Source organism: Ciconia boyciana, chromosome 13 (genome assembly GCF_034638445.1).
Source record: "Ciconia boyciana chromosome 13, ASM3463844v1, whole genome shotgun sequence".
Lineage (NCBI taxonomy): Eukaryota > Metazoa > Chordata > Aves > Ciconiiformes > Ciconiidae > Ciconia > Ciconia boyciana.
The window spans coordinates 19,402,635-19,423,859 of NC_132946.1; the positions used below are offsets into that span (position 1 = coordinate 19,402,635).

The 21,225-nt window shown below is 47.0% G+C and overlaps 1 long non-coding RNA gene across 1 annotated transcript; it reads left to right on the top strand.

The window, feature by feature from the left end:
- Positions 1-14,680: 14,680 nt before the first annotated feature.
- Positions 14,681-21,099, top strand: LOC140658919 (uncharacterized). Its single transcript, XR_012044926.1, has 3 exons — positions 14,681-15,136; positions 17,730-17,780; positions 18,460-21,099. It is a non-coding gene; the product is annotated as an uncharacterized lncRNA (long non-coding RNA).
- The last annotated feature ends 126 nt before the right edge of the window (positions 21,100-21,225 follow it).

Below are 21,225 nucleotides of genomic sequence, written 5' to 3' on the forward strand. Positions count from 1 at the left end.
ACTTTCCACACATACAGCAGCGTTTTGCCAGTTTGCCCATCTAAGGATCTGGCCCAGCAGCGTACAGGAGCTCTGCAGACGCCTATCTAGGGGTGAATGCATGGTATCAAGCCGTGGGAAATAGCTACATCATTTTTCTGCTGTGCACGATGTCATGCATAGCATACTCTGTAAACATGAAAGTGGCTATTGGCAACCTGTAAAATTCTTTTTGCCTTGGCCAAGGCCCTTTTTTAGGGGATGGAACAAGATGCGTGCCTTTATATTTTTATCGTTATCCTCATTGCAATACATCAGATTTTGCCCTTGAGATGACAGGTTTCATGGCAGCTATGCGAGGCTGTGTTACTTTATGCTAGCAGCTGTTTATATTCTTCATTCTTGAGACATGTATCTTGCAGTGCCAATGCCCGGCTCTGTCACTGAGCATGTTCTAGGTCCAGGTGGAAGCTCCAGTAAGAAGCCTTCACCTCAGCGGGGAGAGCCAGACCTTGATGTCAGTAATTGCACCCTGCTGAAGAATCAAGAGACAGATTTCTTAGTGATGAAGGCACTGCTGTAAACAGCCTTTTCAGTGAGCCAGGACATTATAACTTCTTAAGTCTTCAGGAGCTGCCTGAGCTATCTGTGGGAATCAGTGCATCCAGTTGAAGGCAGAGGGGCAAATATACAAAATGTGAGAATGTTGTGCAGAGTACGTGGGCAGAAAGAGTAATTCAAGTGGTTATTTACTTACTGGCATATTTCATTTACTGAAGAAGATGCTATTTTATTAGATCTATTATAGATCAAAAAATAGCAATGATTTTTCGTTATGGAAATGGATCATGTTGCAAAATAACAGTGTTAGCTTATTTTTCTACTATGGTTAGAGATTACTATGTTTGCAGAATACAAATTGGGGAGAAAAAGTGCTGTAGTCACTATCTTGGTACAGTTTAATGTAATGCTAGTTAGCTTCAGTGAACATTCACTTGCCTAGAAAAAGGGAGTACACTTTTTTCACAGACTTGATGCAGCAGATGATCCTTCTTTGAACAGTTGAAAACTTTAATATAAGCTCCTTTGATGTATGGAATGAACCGTAATCATGCAGAAGCAAAGTAGCAGAAATAATCTTTTGTTGTTCCTCATTTTGTGTTTTGGGAGTAGTGAGAAAGAAGTCACCACCTAAACAAGCGCTTGTCAGTAAGTTGTCCAGCCACTGAAGTGAAATGGGAAACTTCAACTTTGCTTGGAATAGTACTAGTGCCAAAACTGACGGGGTGTTTGTTTATTGCTCAGGCAAAGGCTAAGTGTTGGGATAGTTTCAGGAGCTGTATTTGAGCGTGGTTACCTGGATGCACAGCATGACAGAAATGCAGTTAGCTCAGAACATGATTTAGGCGCCATCCACGAGCATGACAACATGTGGGTACGTACGAAGGCTTTTGGGTCTTTTCCAGGTCAAGGAAGGACATTGTTGCTTTTGTTCAGGGAGGGGATAGTGTTCTCTTTCTTCTTCTATGAATTTTGTCTCTCTTTCAGAGTGAATGTAGGTTGTTGGGAGGTGCCAAGTTAGGATCTCTGGAAAACTAAATCCTCAGCAGAGGTAGGATGGCTTGCAGCAAAAGCTTCTTCAGTAAGTGTGCTAGTCTTCTTAATCAGCCACGTCTAGGATCTCTGCTTGCTTTTCCTGCCCTGTTCTGAAAAAGCCTGCAGCTCTGCTGGCACTACTGTGCAGAGAGGAGTGATCTAAAACCTGTTATGGATGGAGAAAGAGAAAACACCACCAAGCTGGAGCCCTAGGCAAGGACATACAGGAGCAATATCTGTGGAAATTCAGAGTAATGTAACTAGTATTGGCAAGAGGCAATACTAGTTGCAGATTTCTCAGGGGGCATTGGACTTAGTAAATAGACTTTGGCCATAGCTGCTCAGCTGTCAATGTAGACACCTTCCATTACCACATTTTCCACTGGAGAAAGCTGTTTTGTCTTGCAAACAGATGTTCAGAAAGAGCTAGGGGGTTTTTGTCATTCATTGCAGTCATCTAAGCCCTTGCCTAGTAGGGTAGAATCCATATTTTCTTATGAATTTCTATTTCTTGGTACACAGTAAATTATTACATTATCTAAAAATAATTTCTAGATTTTCCCTCGTTTCCCACTGACTCTCTGTTCTCGTGGAAACTGAGCAGTCCACTCGTTACAGCCAAAGCAGGAGAATGGATTGAGAAGTGCAGGAGGGTAAAACGGTTAAAGGCAGTAGGTGTGACAGAGCAGTAAGCAGATGATTTGGCGAAAAATGTACTCTGAGGGTTTCCTGCGTCGTTAAACTTAATCAGAGCAGGGTTATTTTCAGGTTGTTTTCAGAAGCAATGAAAAATGAATGGTGGCAGATGGCAGAGAGGCGTGGGCCTCCTACATGGTGGAAAAATAGATAGCCAGCCAGTCTGCGGTACGTACCATGGGTGGTAGAGCACATGTGCGTGTTAGGACAAGGCAGAAATTGGAAGTCTTTAACATAGCCATGGATATAGAAAACCCACAGTGCCAGCTTCGAGCTATGCAGTGGGGGGAAAGCTAGTGCAACGCCCCAGCTGATGGTGAGTTGAGAGTTGTTTCCAAAGGTGCTTGGCGGAGTACTGGTGCGTGCCCTGTGACAGCAAGAATTCGAGTTTAGAAGGAGTGGGTCAGAGATGTCTGTCTGTCATCAGTGGCTGTGCAAGATACCCGCTGGGTAAATTCATGGTAACTTGCCTGACTGACGGACATGTATTTGTGTTTGCCGTGTTTGACACAGGTCAGGAGGTTCAGCAAAACCAGTGCTTCTGCTAGAAGTGCTTCCCATAGTCAGTAATCTCCCGTGCTGTCCTTAGCCTGAATATCTTTGAGTTGTACCATGGAAATTCTTGTGATGACATGTCAGTGCTAATACAGCCATGATTCACATGGGCATGACACGAATAGGCAGAGCTGCAAGGAAAAATAGTTATTATTCATCCACACAAAGTTGACTTCTGTGGGCCTCCTACTGGGCCTCCTCGCTTCTCCAGATCTGGCAAGAGTGGTAAGCTTTCTGCAGTGCATTCCTGGTGGATTTGGGGTGGTTTTAGTTATGCTGCAAGAGGCTTTACTCCTTCGGTCCATCGCTGATTGTCTGCTACTTCAGCCCATCACAGGCCCTGAAAACTACATAGAAGGCTAACTCAGTCATATGATTAAATGTTTTTGTGGATCTCATGCTGCGGTGATAGACAGCACGAGAAATGACATTACCTAAGATAATACTGTTAGGGCATGTTTCTGTAATCCTTTCAAGGCCTGCCATCATGCTGCTTTTTAGGTCTCTGTTGCATTTGTCATTTTTCAAGCATAGAGGTTTGTAGGCAGAGAGGATATCTGTCACTACACCTGTGGAGCTTATGTGCCTGAAAGCTTCTCTCTCTTTTTTTTTTTTTTTTTTAACCCCCAGCTATATCAGAGAAGATAATCTATCTGCTACATTTGTGTTTCAGGGTGCCCCGATATAGTCCCTTGTAGAAGGGACTATACCTCACTACCTCACTGAGTAGTTGAGGTTGGAAGGGACATCTGGAGATTAGCTAGTCCAACCCCTCTGCTCAAAGCACGATCAGCTAGAGCAGATTGCCCAGGACTATGTCCAGTCAGATTTTTAATATCTCTCTCTAGATACTTGGATGTCCTCTAACACAGTAAAATTTGAGCATTTGTGCAGGAAAAACAAAACACCATTTCTTTTGAAGTCTCTGCTTCTGTCCAGGTCCTCCATCGCTGTATTGCATCTAGATATTTCTCAGTCTCTGAAGTCTGTAGCACACACTGTAACCCCAGTGAAGTCATTTAGACTTCGATATGATATCAGGATGCGTATCTGAAAACTGAAGTTTCGCGTTTGTGCTTCTGCCCTGACTTGTAATCAGGTATATTCCAAGCAGCACATGAAACATGGTGATCTTCTAAATTTCTCTTTTAATGTGAGAAGACAGTTCTGCCCCACTTTTCCTTGCTGGTAAGGAAGCCTAGGATGTTCCAGCAAGATGATCAGAGGTTCAGTAGGTTTCAAGCCTATCGTCAGTAACAAGCATTTATTTACATGTACAGAATTTCCTTTTCCTTGAATCACATTCCTTACCTCGGCAGCTGGTGACAGTTAAGTAACAGCTATATTTGTAGTCTAGCCAATTAGGACTTTTTAACTTGCAAGATTTAACTTCCAGTTGGCTGAACAATTAATTGTGGCATAGTCTTCATGTGATCCACAAGCTCTGTAAGAATTCAGCGTGTCCCAGCAGTTTGTAATGTGAGCCAGCACTCGGCAATGTAGATGTGTGTGTGGATCCACCCCATACATTGGGAGAGAAGGAATGATACAGACTGAAGAGGAGCAAGAAGAGGAGAACATGCATTTAATCATTTTGCTTTGTTAGACAGCATGTAGGAGTTTTTTGTGGACTTGCTGTCCAGGAGTTGATAGAAGAATATTGAGAGAATACCTGAGTCAATATTGTCATCCTGTACACATTCCCATTTTTAGGCCTGTTGAATTGATTTTCCTGTTTCAGTAGTGGATGTAAGATTCAGGTTAAAGGAGATAAAAGGAAGGGTATAAGGTGACAAATTAGTAGGAATATTAGAATGGCAAAGGATGGATATTTACGGTCCTCTGTTTGCTCTCAAAAGACTGTCCAGGCTCGAAGTTTCCAAGAGCTCTGCCCCTGGATTTTATTTATTCAAGGGCATTGTGCAAATAAATTTCAGCCTTCAGGTTATTCATAAGCTGACTGTATTGCATATATTATCCATTTGGTATCACCGTATGCTTTGTGATGAGGCATTTTTAATAGTGTGGTACTTGCTGTTAGAGCTGGGTGAGTCAAAATGAAGAAAGAGAAAGAGGACATATCAACTCAAGAAGATATTTGGTTCTTTGGGAAAAAGAGTAGAAAAAGTTGATGTTATTTTGGGGAAACCTAATGAAGAAGAGTTCATTGGAAGAGTGTTGCCAGCTTCCAGTGTTTCCTTTCCTGGCTGTTTGAATTAGGCAGTGTTGGTAAGAGCAGGTACCACATCTCCTGCAACTGAGCTGGTGCTGAGCTTTAGTCCAAAGTTTTGCCACCTGCTTATTGCAGCCACTGTCATGACCTGTTTACTCTTTCACAGCTATGGTTAGGAAGGTCATAGCTGAAGCATCTGTGTCATATCTCTCATGTCAAATCTGGGGATCATTTCAGTGCTTCTGCCTTTGACTCTAGTTGTTGAACACCACTTTGTAGTGGGCTTTACAGACCTCCAGAAGGCACTGTCAAGATAAGACATGGCAGCAGCAGAAGAAAATTACCATAAGCAAGCAAGCAAGCAAAATCAGCACGGTTCCATCCTCACAGCTAGCCATGTCTACCAGTGCTGCCTTGCTGGTTCTCATGTCAGCATATCAGTTTGTCCCCCAAGCTCTGCTCTACGGCAGCGTTGTCCCAGCCTTTGATAAATGGGAATCTCTTTAACTGAGAGAAATTTTTGATCACTATGTTCTGTGTACTCTGCTCAAAGTGTTACCAGATCTGGAGCTGTATCCCTGCCAACCTCTTAAGGTGAGCAGAAGTGACCTCAGAGGTATTCATACTATCTAACTGCAGACATTTAACTTAGGTGCCCTGGGAGAGAGGTGTGATTTGGAGCATTGAAGGTAGGAGCAAAAATAAAATGCCTAAAATAACCTCAATTAATGGTGTGATTAACCATACACCACCTCCCTTCCATTAGCTTGCCCCTAGCCTGCACTGCTCCGATGAGCCATAGCATTGCCACTGAAAAGAGTTGGGAGTGCAGACTTGCAGCTCAGGGATGACAAAGTCTTCAACAGTGCCATGCCTGCGAGTGCTTTTAAGAGGCTGAACCTAAACCTTATACTTGTCTAACTTGAGACATATGTGGGAGGAGAATTCCTGTGCCCAAACTTAGGCACTTAAAAGATGTCTAAACCCTGAGCTAATTAACCATGGCTCCATCTGTAGTCAAGGGAGAGAAACAGGCATCCTTGGATGCTGGCTCATTTTGTGCATCACCATCTCAGTTTAGGTGAATTGCCCAAGCTGGGCAATGAGTCCCATCCCTCTTTATGGCACAGCAGAGTGTGGTTTAGAGAGATCTGAGCTGATGGTGGAAACAGGTGGTGCGGCTCTGTTGCAATGGTGCTCTGCTCATGCTAGTTAGCTCAGCATTTTCCTTAGCAATTATTTTAAATAGCTAGATTTTAGATTGCTCCACGATTTGCAGGTCACCATTTTATAATTCTTTTTGCTCACTTCCTAGGCTCCACAGACTCTTACGAAAGGGGCAAAAATGCCCAATATATCTTCATAATTGGTATGACCCACAGGCTAATAAAGGACTAGGAGTCTTCCCATTAAATTCAGGGTCTTGGGGACAGACTCATGTTCTGGAAAGGATTAATCCCATTAGATCCCAGTTAAACAAATTAACAAAGAGATTAACAAATGTATACATTAGCCTTAAAACAAAATGCCTGTTACTTGGTCAGGGTAGTTCTCGTGATTATTCTGTGGCTTAAAGGCAGTAGAGTAGTTGATCTTCAATGTCTTATGTTGAGTTTCTGCTGTAAACTTGACAATTGTACAAAGAGAAACCTCCTGAAGGAAAGAGTTACAAGAGCTAATATCCTTGTCACTGATTCCAGAAGGAAATACTGGAGTTTTGTCATTTCTTCTTTGTATGTGAACTCATATTTATATTATCATAAGGTGGTGATCTGTTGCAGCTCGATGAATTCCTCTTTATCAGTGAGCTTTCTACAATGGCAATCCAGAGTATGTTAGCTGAAGTTACCCTGCTATGAACTTTATTAAGCTGTATTAACACATTGGCTTCAGGCTGTTCAGGCAGATCCTTAGTTCTGAAGGAATCTTTCTCAAAGCCAGTCATGCCTGAAAACACACCTGAGCAGGTGCCTGAATATTTCAGGAAATTGTACGTAGACAGTAGGTAGTCTTCAAGTGGGTGCCTTAAATATCAGCTTCTCAGTAGTGATTAAACACTCTTGCATCTGATTTTCGAGTGGCTTCTGTGACATCTTTTTTTATCCAGTCCAGTTGTTAGTAAACACGTGTGTTTATCTCAGTTTGGTACCTGCCAGAGTCTTGGCACAAACTGTGGAGTGAGCTGTTGCTGTCCATGCATGCCTGTTTGTAGACACGCATCGGATTTTGCTCTCTGATGCTGTTGATCTTTGTGCTTTTAAGCAAACACCAAATTCAATTTAGTTTCGGAAAGCATGAATCTAAATTTCAAATGTGTCTTGGGAAAAGCCAGATTAAGAGAATATGGTAAACTCTGTAAAACCTGAAGGACAGAGAAGGTGAGATGGGAATGACTGTGCACTAGCTCTCTTTCCCTGCAAAAATGTGGGTTAGCCAACAGAATTGCCAAGCATCAGATTTAAAGCAGAGCAGCACTCACAGAGCACATAGTTTAACTGTGAATTTCTGCCAAAGAATGACCTGGAAACAAAATTTATTAATTGCTTTCTAAAGGATTAAGTGCATTCGTAGAAGTTGGGGCTGTGACAGACTCTTAAACACTTTTGTCCCTGAATCCCTGAAACCAAAAGGGCAGGCAATTGTCCTGCATGTCCTTAGTTTAAAAAAAAAAAAAAAATTTAAAAAAATTGTTACCTTGTGTATGTCACATCTTGGATTTGGACTGAAAAAGACTTTTCAGTGTCCCCTTAGAAACTGGGATAGTTGAAAAGTAGACTATTTCATAGGCTGAATGGAGGCAGGACATGGCAGGTGTGCTGAATATTTAGCCTTTGGAGTCCTGCCCAAAAGGGAAGAGTTTCCCAAGTCCTAGCAAACATATAAGGTGAACTTGCAGATAAACCAAGAGAGCCATTTGTTTTATCTTGCCTCACTTCTGACAAACCAGGTTTCAAGATCTTCTGGCAACCAGAAGGGAATCCAGCATGGTTGCTAGCTATCCAAACCTCAGTAATGAGCAACGATACCAACATTTAGAGTGACATATTTACTGCTGATCATATATCTGTCTTCAGGTCTGAGACAGCTGAAGGGCTTTGTGAGAAATGCTGGTGCATTACAGAGGTGCTCTGAAAAGAGTACACAGGCCTACAGCAAGATGTGGAGCCAAGCTGGGTTAAACCCTTTGAGGAACCATTATAAGCCTAAAGGTAATGTCCTAGACATGATAATGACTTCTTTCTTCCAGTAGGCCAAAGATACCACTTGCTTGAGACTGATGAGGTGGGACTGACCTTTCAGGATTTGGGAGCTGATGCTGAGGTAATAGTATTTAATATTTAGCATTTTTTAGATTGCTGGTCTTTGGTGAGTAGAAGGACAGTATTATGGTCAGGGCTTAACAGTTCTGGGTTCTGTTCCCCACTGCTCCACTTCAGCTTGGGTAAGTCTTATTGTAGGCTTTATTTTGCAGAGCACTTGGAGGCAGCCCTCAAGATCAGGTTCACAAAGAGAATAGCATGTTCTCTTTTCAGATAAACACTGAATGGCCATTTGGTCACTAGCAAGCATACGCACACAGTTTGCTCATGGGCCATCTACAAAGGCTTTGAATGCATGGGGAGTAGGTTGGGGAGTACATTGTGCTCCTGGGAGACACAACCTTAGCTTGCCTTCTGAAAATGGGTCAATTTTCCCATACGTAAGAAAGCTTTAAGGAAAGGGTAGTATGGGGTGCCAGAGGAGAAAGAATAAAGGCTCATCTATGCCTTTTAGCTCTTCAAAGATCAGATGAGGAAGGTGAATGGCCAGGACTTAATGAAAGCTTGTGTGCAGAGGCAAAGATGAGAGTTGCCAATTAATATGCTGAGGTTGTGGACAGAGTCTAACATGACTAGGACAGAAAGGAACTGGCACAAGTTCTTCCTAAGAAAATACAGAATATGCGTATGGCACATCAGGTTGACAAAGGTGGTGTAGACATCCAAGAGATGATGCCTTGGCAGAGACACGAAGATAAAACATTAATGTAAAAGTAATAGGTGGAAATCAAAACACTCTCTTGATTTGGCTCAGAACAGATGACAAGCAATACAAGAGCAGAGAAGGTGATTGCTGGCACTGGGGCTTCCAGCAGGAACTGGAAGAAAATAATTGAAGGCAAGGTCAGCACAAAGAGGGCTAGAGGACTATAAGGATTAGAACTGGGTAGTAAACTGGAAAAGCAGATGAATGTGAAATGTGAACAAGAGTGTGCCTGAGGAAGAATGAAAGGGGAGGTATTTCAGGACAGTAAGCCAGATAGGACCAGAATTTATGGACTGGCAGACCATCAATACTGGTTTCATCAGGGGTGGAAGAGAGGGAGTCATAAGATGAATTTGAGGAGTCATGGGACAACAGGGATGGAAGGAGGAGGTCAGCAGTAGCTAATTGAACTTCTCCAGGCTGAAAAAAGAGGGTTGAAGGCCATCTCTGTAAAGGACAACTTGGACAGGAAGCTCTTAAGTCCAGAGAACTTGCCAGATGGAAAGTGCAGTGAGAAGTGACCAGGAAGAAACTCAGTGAGGGGAACCACAAAAAAGTGGTGAAAGATTCTGTAGGTTTTATTAAAACTCCCCAGCAGAGCTGCAGGAGCTATCATGTGGATGCTTTTAGCCTACTGCAAGCATGGAGATCTGGGTGTTAGCTTAAATCACTCTGAGTGTTCTAAGTCACTTTTGCCTTCCAGTCAGGGTATGCCTTGGCTCAGCTGACTGGTAGAGCATTCAGATGCAGTAAGTTGACCTCTTGTAGTAAGTCTGAGGAAGGATGGAGCAAAACCACCACTTGCTGTGTCCAGTGGCAGTGGTGCATCCATGGGTGCCACTTCTTGGCAGATGGCCTTTTGGATTTAGGAAGCACAAGTTCATGAGAGCTGGGGTAGCTATAGCTACATAACACCTAGTTTGTTATACCCTACCAAGTGCAAGGAAAGTGTTAATCCTCTGTGTGCTTGCCTGGCAGTGGGTACTGCTGTGGTTCTCCTGTAAATTTTTTGCAGCCCGGGGAGCTGGCTGTTTTGAGTTCGACACCACCAGCGTGTCAGACCCTCTGGTCTGCTCTTCCTGACTGCTCTTGTACAACTTCTGGTCTCAAGCAGTGGGCTTCCCTGCTGAATGGTGTTCCTGGAAAACCCACAGCTCTTGTTGGAAAAACCTTGGAAAACCTGTCTGTTGTTTGAAACCTGTCTTTGTCCAAGCGTCACCCTCACATGCTGCACCACCTGCCCTCTCCAAATGGCGTTCATGGGGTGCACAGCCTCTGAGCAGGAGCCAGGGGTCTTGGACTCCTGCTCCCAAAGGCAGGTTGCTGCAGTATATGGACTGCCTGACCGGGACAGTATTGAGTTACAGTCAGGCCCCCGCAGGAATGTAGGATCGTGCCAGTATGACCTGTTCAGATATCCCAACCAAGAGCAGGAGCCATGGGCAGTCTTTAAATGAGAGAGGTCAAGTTAATGTCACAGCATACTTTTGCCAGAAGGAAGGCTTCTGAAAGTGCGGTCTGGGGAGCTAATTGGATATGTTCCTCCCATCTGTTCTGTATTTTTCCATTCCTTTGTTTGGTTGTTCTCTTTCACTGATCAGCGCTAACCTGCTGGAAGAACATCAGGTTTTGGGTGTTGGAGGGCAGTAGTGAAGCCCAGATGAGCCAACCTTTCCATTGGGTGGCTCAGGTGGCCTCTTTGGGTTGTTTAAAGCCCTTGGATGGGTGACGAAGTTCAAAGACAGCTCTGGAGGGCAGGCAGTGCTCAGCAAAGAGCCCACATAGCAGGTCCACAGTAAGTCCTGCCTTCAGGGAGGTCTGCACTTTGAACAGGAGTTTCCTCAGCTCAAAGGTCAGGTCCTGTTCAGCTGCTCGTGCTTGCCATTTGACTAAGAAACATGACTCTGCACCAGCTCACATACAAGGAAACCTAGTAAGCCACAGCTGTGCTTGGAGACAAAAGAAGCAGATTAACAGAACCTCCTCTGAGTTCAGAGAGGTTCATTTCACAGGCGTATGAGGAGTGACCCAGAAGGGTGCCCACTCACAGAAAAGCTGTGTCTACGAGCTGACCCAAAATCCAAACCAGCTGTTAGCAGCATGAGTACCCAGGCAGCTGGACTCGCAGCCCATCCAGGATAATTCATAGGCTAGGAAAACAACCTAAAACAACCTTAATATAAATACTAGTGTGAGAGCTCAGAAGTCACTCGTGTCCCAAGTTTCTGGTTCGTAGCTCCGGTGTTTTGTTGCCAGACTGCAGGACACTGTCCAGTCAGTGCTACTTGCAGTCAATGTCAATGAGCAAAGCAAAGGGAGTTGGCTGGCTTCAGCCAGCAGACCTGCAAACTGACTCCCAACTGCTTGTATCTCTCTTGCTCAGGCACAGCTGTCCTCCTTAAGTCATATTCATTTACGAGTTTATGGCATAAGAAGGATGAGTACAGAAGATGTAAGACATGGTGGAAAGCCCAGAAGAGATTTTGTGATTGATTAAAATATTATTTCTGCACTGCTTTCAGCTTCTTTCTACCCAAGGCATGAGCCTTTCTGAGCTGGGTCCTGTGGTGAGCAGGGAGAGGACAGCTAACACACCAAACTAATGGGAGAGGAATCACACTGAGAAGCTACCGACGGTAGAGGGCACAAAAGATAACGGCAGCGTATACTTGACACCTGCACAGGACTAAAAGTGATAGCTTGGACTTGAATTAAATCAAATCAGAGTTTTGTTACTTTCTCCTTATGAGTGTAAAAAAAAAAAAAAGGGGGATTCTTTATTCTGATTTTTTTAACGTTTATTCTAAAATTTTTTCTCTCTAAATTTTATTCTTTTCTTAATATTTAAAATCAGGTGCCACTTTGTGGACTCTGTGGTGTGATTTCCTTTGTTATCCCAAATAACAAAGCACCAAATACTCCAGCACCTGTGGGATCAATGTAGTCAGTGTTTCCACTGATAAACTCTGTGAACCCCTAAGGAAATTCATAACATCATTTCACCCCATTTCCTTTCATAATTCATCTTTTTCTATATACGCTATGGTTGCTGAGTTCAATAGATTAGAAAATGCCATCTGATGTTTTGGGGTATTTGCATTCATCATTCAGCTGGAATTAGGAAAGCCTCATCTGGCATTACAGGTCCAAGTGAGCAGAGTGAGCGGATTCCTGGATCCGTTCTTTTGGTGCAGGTGAGTGAGATCCAGCTCCTGAAGACCTGAACGTGTCTGTGGGCAGCTCTGATGGGTACAGTTGCAGGGGGACAGCATGTGTTTAACTGGATTTGCAGTGCCAATGGCTTTGTATGGTTAGGGTTTAAACCTTTTGTATACACAAATCTCTAATATTTGCCTACTTTAAATACACCACTTGTAGTGTATTTTAAAGTTTAAACTTTAAGTATGTGTTTGCAGGTTTGGGGGCAGCTTTGTTCTCCATTGTTTCTCTGTGTGCATGTCAGTCACATTAGTGGTGTTTTTCAGAAGGATGAACAGCGGCTGTTCTTGCTCTTTTTCCCAAACTCTGGAGCAAACAGTGCCAATTTGCACAGTTATCTGAATGTTGCTTTTTTAAGGAAAAAAACCCTGAGGAGAAGGACTTGGCTCTTGAGATGGTTGCATAACAGCATAACTGAAGGACTTGCACTGGATGGGATGGACACCACTTGGCTGGGTGGAGTGGCTGAAGACAGCAGGTGCTGGTGTTGAGAGCAGGAGGGCAGCAGTTCTGTCCCCATGATGTTCGTGGTGTTAATCACAGCAATGATCAGGAAAGCCCCAGTGCTTCCTATTCCTCTCTCAGAGCAAAAGGGCAGGTCAAGGGGGCAGCCACCTGAGGTTGTTATTCTTTTTTTGTTTGTTTTGTTTTGTTTCTGAACAGGAGAAAACCACTCCTCCTGGAAGCACTGAGAATATTGTGGAAGAGATTGGTGAGTTGGGCCAAACTGAAATTATGGCTAGAGAAATCTCCTTCTCCTGTGCAGGCATTTGCTTTTGCCACTTCAACCAGGAGTGATGGGGAAAACTCTCCTGGCTTTGCCATCTCATGCATGAATATCTGTACGCCCAGCCAAATATTCAGGTTCCTTCTTACTTAGCACCCAGAGTCCGGCTGCGAGCACTGGGTATTATCTGCCAGGCAAGTGGGCATTTCCCTGCAGCTAGTTTTCGAAGGAAAGCAAACCTACAGGGAAATCAAGCGAAGAGCTGTCTTTGGACATTGGTTTCATGAGGATATATGCCAAGACCATTCTCCTGAACGCTGTGGCTATGCCTACAGAGCCCTGAAAATGGGGTCGGTAAGCAGAAGATACTCCCACTAGCCTAGCAGATACTCTTGGGGGAGCGTGGCTCTGCGGCTGGCACGCTCAGCCATGTGGCACCTGGCGTGCTCTGGAGGATGCTCTCTGGCTGTGCCTGAGGTCACATACAAAAGGAAAAGAGTGTGGTCCTCACCCTGACCCACCACCACCAGGGACTCCTAAGGCAGCAGACGGGAGTGAGGATCTGGATGCTCTTGATCTTGCCTTCCCTTTCCTCCCATCGGTCTCCTTCAGGCCAGCCACACTGCCAGCCCGCTCCATGGGCTCTGACTCAGTGGCACCCTCATGCCCCACTCTGCCTGCCCGGTGACCCCGGCGCTGAAACCCTTCCCTAAGCTTTTTCCTGTCAGCCTGATTTGCAAATATATCATTGACTTGAAAATCAAATTTTATATTCTCTCCTTACAAACTGACCCTTCTTTCATGTGAAGGTGGTGAGCCCAAAAGTTGAGTCGTTAGTGGACAGAGCTGGTTAAATAAACGAGGGTTTGCCGGGACAAGAGTGGAGAGGGGGTTGTGCCCATCCCAGCCCTTCCGCAGTCAGTGGGTTTCAGAACTGCACTCCACAAAGTGTCACTGGCAATTACTCTTGATGGCAGGTTTTGGAAATTTTCATTGCTTCTAACCACAATGGTAACAAGCATTTTTGACCAAAAAAGAAATAATTAAATCCATGCTTTGTTTTACAAGAATTCTTCTGTTGCCAAAATTTGATTTGACCAGCTCTACGGCCATTTAGTATTGTATGGATTGCACGGAAGGAAGCCCTCCTAATTTTAGTTTCCTCTGTTTTATCACACGCAAGTACCCGCTTCCTCATTCTGCAGTCCCTGCAGATTTATGTTTGGAAACCACAGCTTATTTATATACCTCCTTATTATGCTAAATGCACACACATATTTAACATAATGAGTATGTATACCAGTTCACAATGCACCGTGTGACACACAAAGCACAAGCCCAGGCTTTCAGCTGCACCAGCTGGCAAGGAAGAGACTGAACAGCAACGAGCTGATGGCAGTTCTCCAAACGGGGAGTGATTTTTGGTTTGACCATTTGGTTTAGCGCTCTTCTGAGCTGTCTGAACCTATGTGAGAAATGCAGCAGGTGAAGTGCTTCCTAGGAAAGCAGGACGGACAGCTTCAGGTATTGAAAGAGGATGCGCTGCCTTCATATGGTGTAAGGCCAGCCTCGTTGGCCAGCGTGGAGGAGAGGATGGCCATGAAGCCATTTGGAGGCCATTGTTTGTGTGTGCACACAAGGGCTGTGTTTGTGCTGGAAGCCAGTGACTGCTTTGTACTGGTTGTGTGGGGCTAGGTATGACTCCCGGTTGAGAGGTCCCTCCTGAGTCTTGGAGAATGCAGAGGCGATGGTCTCCTGCACTGTGCAGCAGTTGTGATCTTCAGGAGGTCAAGGTGCTGGGTTTCCAAACATGCCCCCCAAAAAAGGCACCAAATTCAAAAAGTTTAATTGAGCTTGAGAGGATAAAGGCATTTTCGACTGGGGAAAGGCAGAGGGCTGCAGTACAGGTTTTCAGGACCATTACACGAGATCCAGCACTCAGGAGAGCCATTCCTAACCCCCCACAGTGCTCAACCCACACCAGCAGCTATTACCAGGCAGTCTCCTGCAGGGCTTGCTGACGACTGCAAGGAGCTTATCAACAGAGGTATATCTTTCTTTGTCCTGCTTCCAGAGCAAGCGGTTCAGGAGACGGTAGACACAGATCTGTATGTGAGAAGAAGACAGCGCCCGACTGCTTCCAGGAGATACCGTGAGGGTTACCGGTAAAGACAGTTCTCCATGGGCATCTTGTTTTGTCTGTAGCCCTCCTTGCCTCCTTCCTCCTTTCTTTTCTTGCCCTTCTGGACTCTGTTTCTGCTAAGCTCAGCCGTGTCCTTACCGGGTTGGGGTGAGAGGACAACTGTTGGCAGCTCCCCATGGTGTTGGTGGCTCCCTGTGGGAGGTGTGCAGTGGCCCTGCGGCAGGAGCAGCCACAGGAGTGGGCTGGGGATGGGTGAAGTTGTGAAGATGGGGGATGTGGAGGAGCTCAAGATGGTTCTGGGATACTTTCCCCTGTTAATGTGGGGCAGGAGCTCTGGCCATGTGGGAGAAGAGCTGAGGAAGACGTGGCATCATTTTTCTTCCTTGGCATGAGCCAGTGAAGAGAGTGTCTCGTAAGTGGCCTGAATTGGCTGAAATGTCAGCAGAGGCCCTACCTGGCTTCCATCATTCACCTGGTGTGTGTGAGTGTCTGGGGGAAGAGACAGTATCTTGTCTTGGGAACCTCCGTGGAAATGGAGAGGCCTTTCCCAGTGCGTTGTCTCTGGCTGGCAGCTGAGCCCTTGATGGAGCCCGGAGTCTGGCCAGCATCCTGATGGGCTGCAGCGGCTATGCCAAGTAAGACCCTGGAGTCAACAGTGCGGCTTGGTCTTGCGTTGTCTGAGCTGTCCTCAGTCACTGTGCAGGGACGCTGGGGGCTACACCTTTGAGGCAAAGAGGAAAGGTTTTATTTCCATTTCCTCTGAGCCCCTTCACTGCAGGCTCAGAGACCTCAAAATGAGCCATGCTGATGGACCAGAGCTGAACAGCCGTGTTACAGCAGGCTCAGTCCAGCTCCAAAGTTTACCATTACCTAAGTGACAGGAAAGGGAGAAATGGCACCTATGGAAACTCAGTGTGGGCTCCTACTGCCAGGCAGCTGGCTGTTCAGCTTCTAGCCACTTCAGGAAAAGGAGGAGAGCAAGGGGGATATAGGGTTTGTGCAAAAAAAAAAAAGGGGGGGCCGGGGGGGAGTGTGGCTCTCTTTTTACGTTGTTCAGCCATTAAAAAGCACCTGCTTGGGATTTTCTTTTCTGTTTCAGCGGTCAATGCTTACACATTCTGAGAATGGTCTTGTAATCTATGGCTTGGGGGAGCTTGGTTTCACACCTTGTAGTAGTGTTCTTTGTCCAGTATAATGCACAGTGTATAGATGAATGTATGTGCATATACAGATATGCATGTATGTATTTATCTAGAACATCCTCTGCCCATTTCCACCTTCTTCAGCACACATTAAACATTTGTGCTGCTTTCATGAAATTAAGCACAGTTGAAGATAGTTTATGTATGCACGCTTATTGTCAGGTATCCCCTACAGGGATATTTGATGCATTAGCTGTATACAATATATTAGGTCATATAAAGCATATATTGTGTGAGTGGTATGTATATGTAATGACATGGTTTAACCTTGCTTTGGCTCTGCAAGGTAGGTCATGCCAAATGCTCCATCAAGGCAATTTAGAGCTGGCCGAGGGTCCCTAAGCATCAGGTTATGTTGATAGCTGAAATAACCTTCCTCAGACATGCAAAGCATCTGCTGGTTTATAATTAGAGCCCTTTCCTCGGCAGCTGCACCAGTGCAGAGTCAGTTCAGAGGAAGATGGGGAGCGGGGAGGAGGGATGTTCATGCCTCATAGGTGTAGGACCCTGCTTAATCATGTCAGCCACCGTCCACCACATCAAGGGAAGGTGGCTTGGTGGGACCCACTTCCCCAGAGTGTTGCTGCTGGCAAAGCCGTGTCCTGGTCACAGGGCTGGGTCTCAACAGGAAGCAAGGGTCTGACCCAGCCACTCCATGTGGAGATGCTCAGTCAGTGTCCAGGACCAGGCAGATGTTCAGGCAGCTTCCCCTTTTTGCCTTGAGCACATAATAGAGAAGGGAAGTAGATTCAGAGAGTCCATCTCCCAGGAGCTGATGAGCAGGGAAGATGATAGTCTTCAGTCGGGGTTGCATGTAGCTGAAAGCAATAACTTCTTGTGCTTCCCAGCATCAAGGGTTACATGCATGTTTCGACCCTCTTTGAAGTAGGTGCAAATGTTCAAGCACTCCCTGGACAAACAGTCTCAGCTTTTCATAGCTGGGATGTTCCTCAAGAGTGGGCTCTGGGCCCCTGCATGCTGTAAGGGCCTTTGACAACCTCATCTGCTGTGGCTCAGGTTGGGGTTTTTTTTTTGCTCATCTGTACTCTGTCACAGCTCATTCTGGTGTAAAGTCCAGCTTGGGGCACTGAAGTCATTTGGGCTTTGCACCAGTGCAGAGAAGATGAGCATCTGGGCCAGAGCCATAAGTGTGCAAAGAGCTCTGCAACTGGGTTGACTAAAAGCTGCTTTGCTCTCCCCAGTGACCTCGGTTTGAACTGCTGCATCCTCAGCCCGTGAGCAGCATCAGCAGGTCCCACCTGCAAGCACTGGGCTGAGGACCGCTGCTCTACTCTGAAAGTGTCCTTCCCTCCAAGGGTGATGCTACTGTTTTGTTTCTCCTCTTGCTTCACGATGTGGTTGTTGTCCCCCCACTGACTGCCTGCGTGTTTTGGTTTTGTTCTCTCCTTGCAGGCCTGAAACAGCCATTCAGCCTGAGACTGATACTACTTAGAGCAGTAGGTGGTAAGTGTGCCCCCATCACTCGCTGCCCGTTTTATATAGCTCCATCAGGCTAAAGGGGTTAGGTGGCCACAGCTTGTGACACCCATCTGCAGGCGGTACATGCGGCTGTCCTGTCTATCCCTCATGTCCATGGATCAAGAAACTGCAGAGCATGAGGGCTGGGCTGATGTCCTGAACCTCAGGTTGTGCTTTGTATTGCACCAGAAGTCCCGGCGGGCTTGGAGTCCCACTGCATGCCTCTTCCTGCCCATCTTGTCCCTGCCTGGATGCTACCAGAGAGGAGGACTGAGGTTGAGCCCATCTGCCTTCATTACCCCACCGCCACAGGGTTCCTGCCTCAGCCTCATGCTTATGTGGTTTCCGTGGGTATGATCTGCTTAACAGTTTGAGACTCTCTTGGTGCTGCCAAGACACAGCCTGGATGTCTGTAAGAAATGCAGAGCTGGCAGAGGTGTTGCTGGTCTCAGGGCTTTCTGGAGCCACTTCAACCAGCAATTGAGAAATGGTTTTTGCCACCATTATTGTCATCTGCCTTGAGCAGATGCTTGCCTTCCTACCAGGACATGGCCTGTCAGTGTTTACTCCTGTTCCTCCTCCTCCTCCCAGAGTCTCTGTCTACATCCCATTCCTGCAATCTGCAGCCAGGTCTCATTCCCTTTTCCTTTCTGTTCCCTAACAGCTCCAGCTTCCACGGCGTGTGGCAGCAGCTTGCAGAACTAGTGGCGTTGCAGCCTTCCTGGAGGAGACCTAGAGTGAACCAAGGGCTTTGGTGGGGTGGGATGGGATCGGGGCGTCTTTAGTGGCATACCTGGGTGAGGGGAGAAGGAACACTTGACGTTGCTGTTCTGTTGCAGCTAAGGCAAAAAGCTTTCCCTGTGTTGAGGCCAGGTCAGGTACATTTGCTGTTTCTTGAGAATAAACGTCCCGTCTTGTTTGTACAGCTGCAGTCTTGATCTAACCAGACATTCACTGGCTGAAGATAGACTGCTCCACAGCAAGCCCTTCCCTGCTCCTCTCAGCAGCCATAGCTTCCCACCCAGCTGCTGGCCCTGGTCAGCACCACGCGGCACTGAGAGAAAAGGCAATGCCTAAAAAGAGAGGACAGCATCTCAAGAAACACCAAATGGCCTGGCCTGGCCAGCCTCTTTGAGTACATCAGCACTGTAGTTGCCTGTCTCAGGCCACGCAGAATCCAGAGCTATCCCACGACCTGAGGACTGCTGGCATTTATAGCCGGCAGCTGCCTGGCTTGACCCTTCTGGCTAAGAGGAGATGGGTTTTGTACAAACACTGGTGGCAACCAGGGGGCTGGATGTGCTTCCTACTATCGGGGTCCAGCCCAAAGCTGTCACTTGCTTCTCTTCATCTGAGAGTGAAGCCAGAGAGTGCTGGGACTGAGCACTGGTGCATGTCCTTCTTTAGAGCTTTTTTTCCCCTGTTCAATGGCTTTCCAAAGCCCCCTCCCACATGGCAGCACTTGGAAGTCAGAGGAGTTGGATGTGACCAGTGATGCCAGGAGGCAGTGGGCAAAGGCTCAGTGGGGGAGAAGAGCCAACACAGCTGGTAGAAATGCTCTGGGCTGCTGATCCATCCCATCTAACCTGCTAAACCCCATCCAGTGGCTTTTTCACTCCCTTTTTTTGCAATGTAAATGCTGTCCCCAAAGCGCTCTCACTTCTTCAGCCTGGATCTGCAGTATTTGATGTCCTCAGGCTTTTTGCCTTTGTGCCGTGACCTGACAGAGGAGGGAGGAGAGCCTTCCCAAGGGCTGGTGCAGTGACGCTCTTCCAGGATAGACTTGGAGGCAGTAGTCTCTGCTTTGACCCCTCGATCTCCTGGGCTGAGTTGCAAGTCCTGTGGGGAGTCTTACCCTTAGCACAGGTGGGTGGGAGGTGAGACCCCCCCCCGCCCCGGCTGGGCTGGGACGCTCTGCCAGTTCCATATCCCTGCTGCTAGGCTGGCAGAAAGGTACACAAAGGAGCTTTTTCTAACTGCTCCACACCCACCGTCCTTTTACTGGACACATGCCAGTGAGACCCCATGGACGCACAGCACCAGTGAACGTAGTCTGCCAAGAAAAGAAAAACAAAACAACTCTCAGCAGATCCTCAATTCATGACCATTATTGGCAGTGACTGGGGAAGGAAGAAAGTTGAAGTGGATAAATAGTAAGGATTTCCTCAGGATTTCGTCTAGAGTGGATGCAGATGAGCAGCATAAAGATGCTGAAAATAGCCTCCTGGTGGACAATAATTGCTCGCCCTTGAGAGGTGCCAGGACAGGAGCTCTTGGAGCAGGGGTGGGTTCAGCAGGAGGGAGAGGTAAGGGCCACACTCTCACCTGGGGCAGCAGATCTCCCTGGAGGGACAGCATCGCCCAGAACCGGGCTGATCAGCTTGGGAGCATCACCTGGGTCCCATGGGACAGGATTGGTCACATGTTTTTATTTGCTGTATTCTCTGATCCCGGCGCCAGTGGCTGTCAGGGTCACCCTGTCTTTGTTGCTGTCCTTCCAGGCAGGATGCCAGTGGTGTTCAAAGCCACCCACCAGCCCTTTGCAGAAGGGGACAGGGACAGGGCGGGCTGCAGCTGGTCTAACTCTGCCCCTGCAGTCTCCCCAGGCCCTGATATCTGATCCTTGGGGTGGGGAGCATCTCCTGGCTGGGTGCTGTAAAACCCCACCGGAAGACCTCACATCTTGGCGCCCTGATGGGTACATCCCCCTTCACCCAGCAGTAAATGCCTGGTGTCTTTCAGCCTGCAAGGGACAGGTCAGCAGCTCCAAAAGCACTTTGTTATAAGCAGCGAGGAGGTCTCCAGGTTCAGGAGGGCAGCATGTGTTAGACTTGCTTTGCAGCAGCAGCCTTAGATGCAGCGCTCGCTAGTTGAGAGGTATCACTGCAATGTAGAGTAGCGATAAAAATGGACAGGTCCTGTTAACTGCAGGGCAGGAGCTCAGAGACGTCTCTGTCAGGACAGCAGAGCAGACGTTTGGGGAGTGCTGCTCCCTGCGCAGGCTCCTTCACCCACACCGCCGAGGGATGTCGGTGCCCGCACAGACACGTGCTGGTGATTGCTGTGGGTGCTGGCTGGGGCGCAGCCCAGTATCTGGCAGCGTGGGTGCAGGCAGAGCCTGGCAGGCAGCACAGCAGCGTTGGCCGAGGGGGTTTGGTACAGCCCCGCTCTGCAAGGCTGAGCAATGCTTCCGGGATGCCGGGAGAGCTGCCAAGGCAGCCTGCAGTGATGGGTGTGTGTGTCTGCATGTGGAGCAGAGTCCGCTTGTTCCTTGTACAAACCATTTGGAGTGAAACCAATAAACGCCGAGCTCTCTGTGCCTGCATTAGTCAGTAAGCTGAGTCTCATTGCGCATCTCCTCGCTTCACCTCCCCGTGCCCTGTCCCTGCTCCACGTGCCCAGTGGCAGCTCAGCCATGGCCACCCAGCCA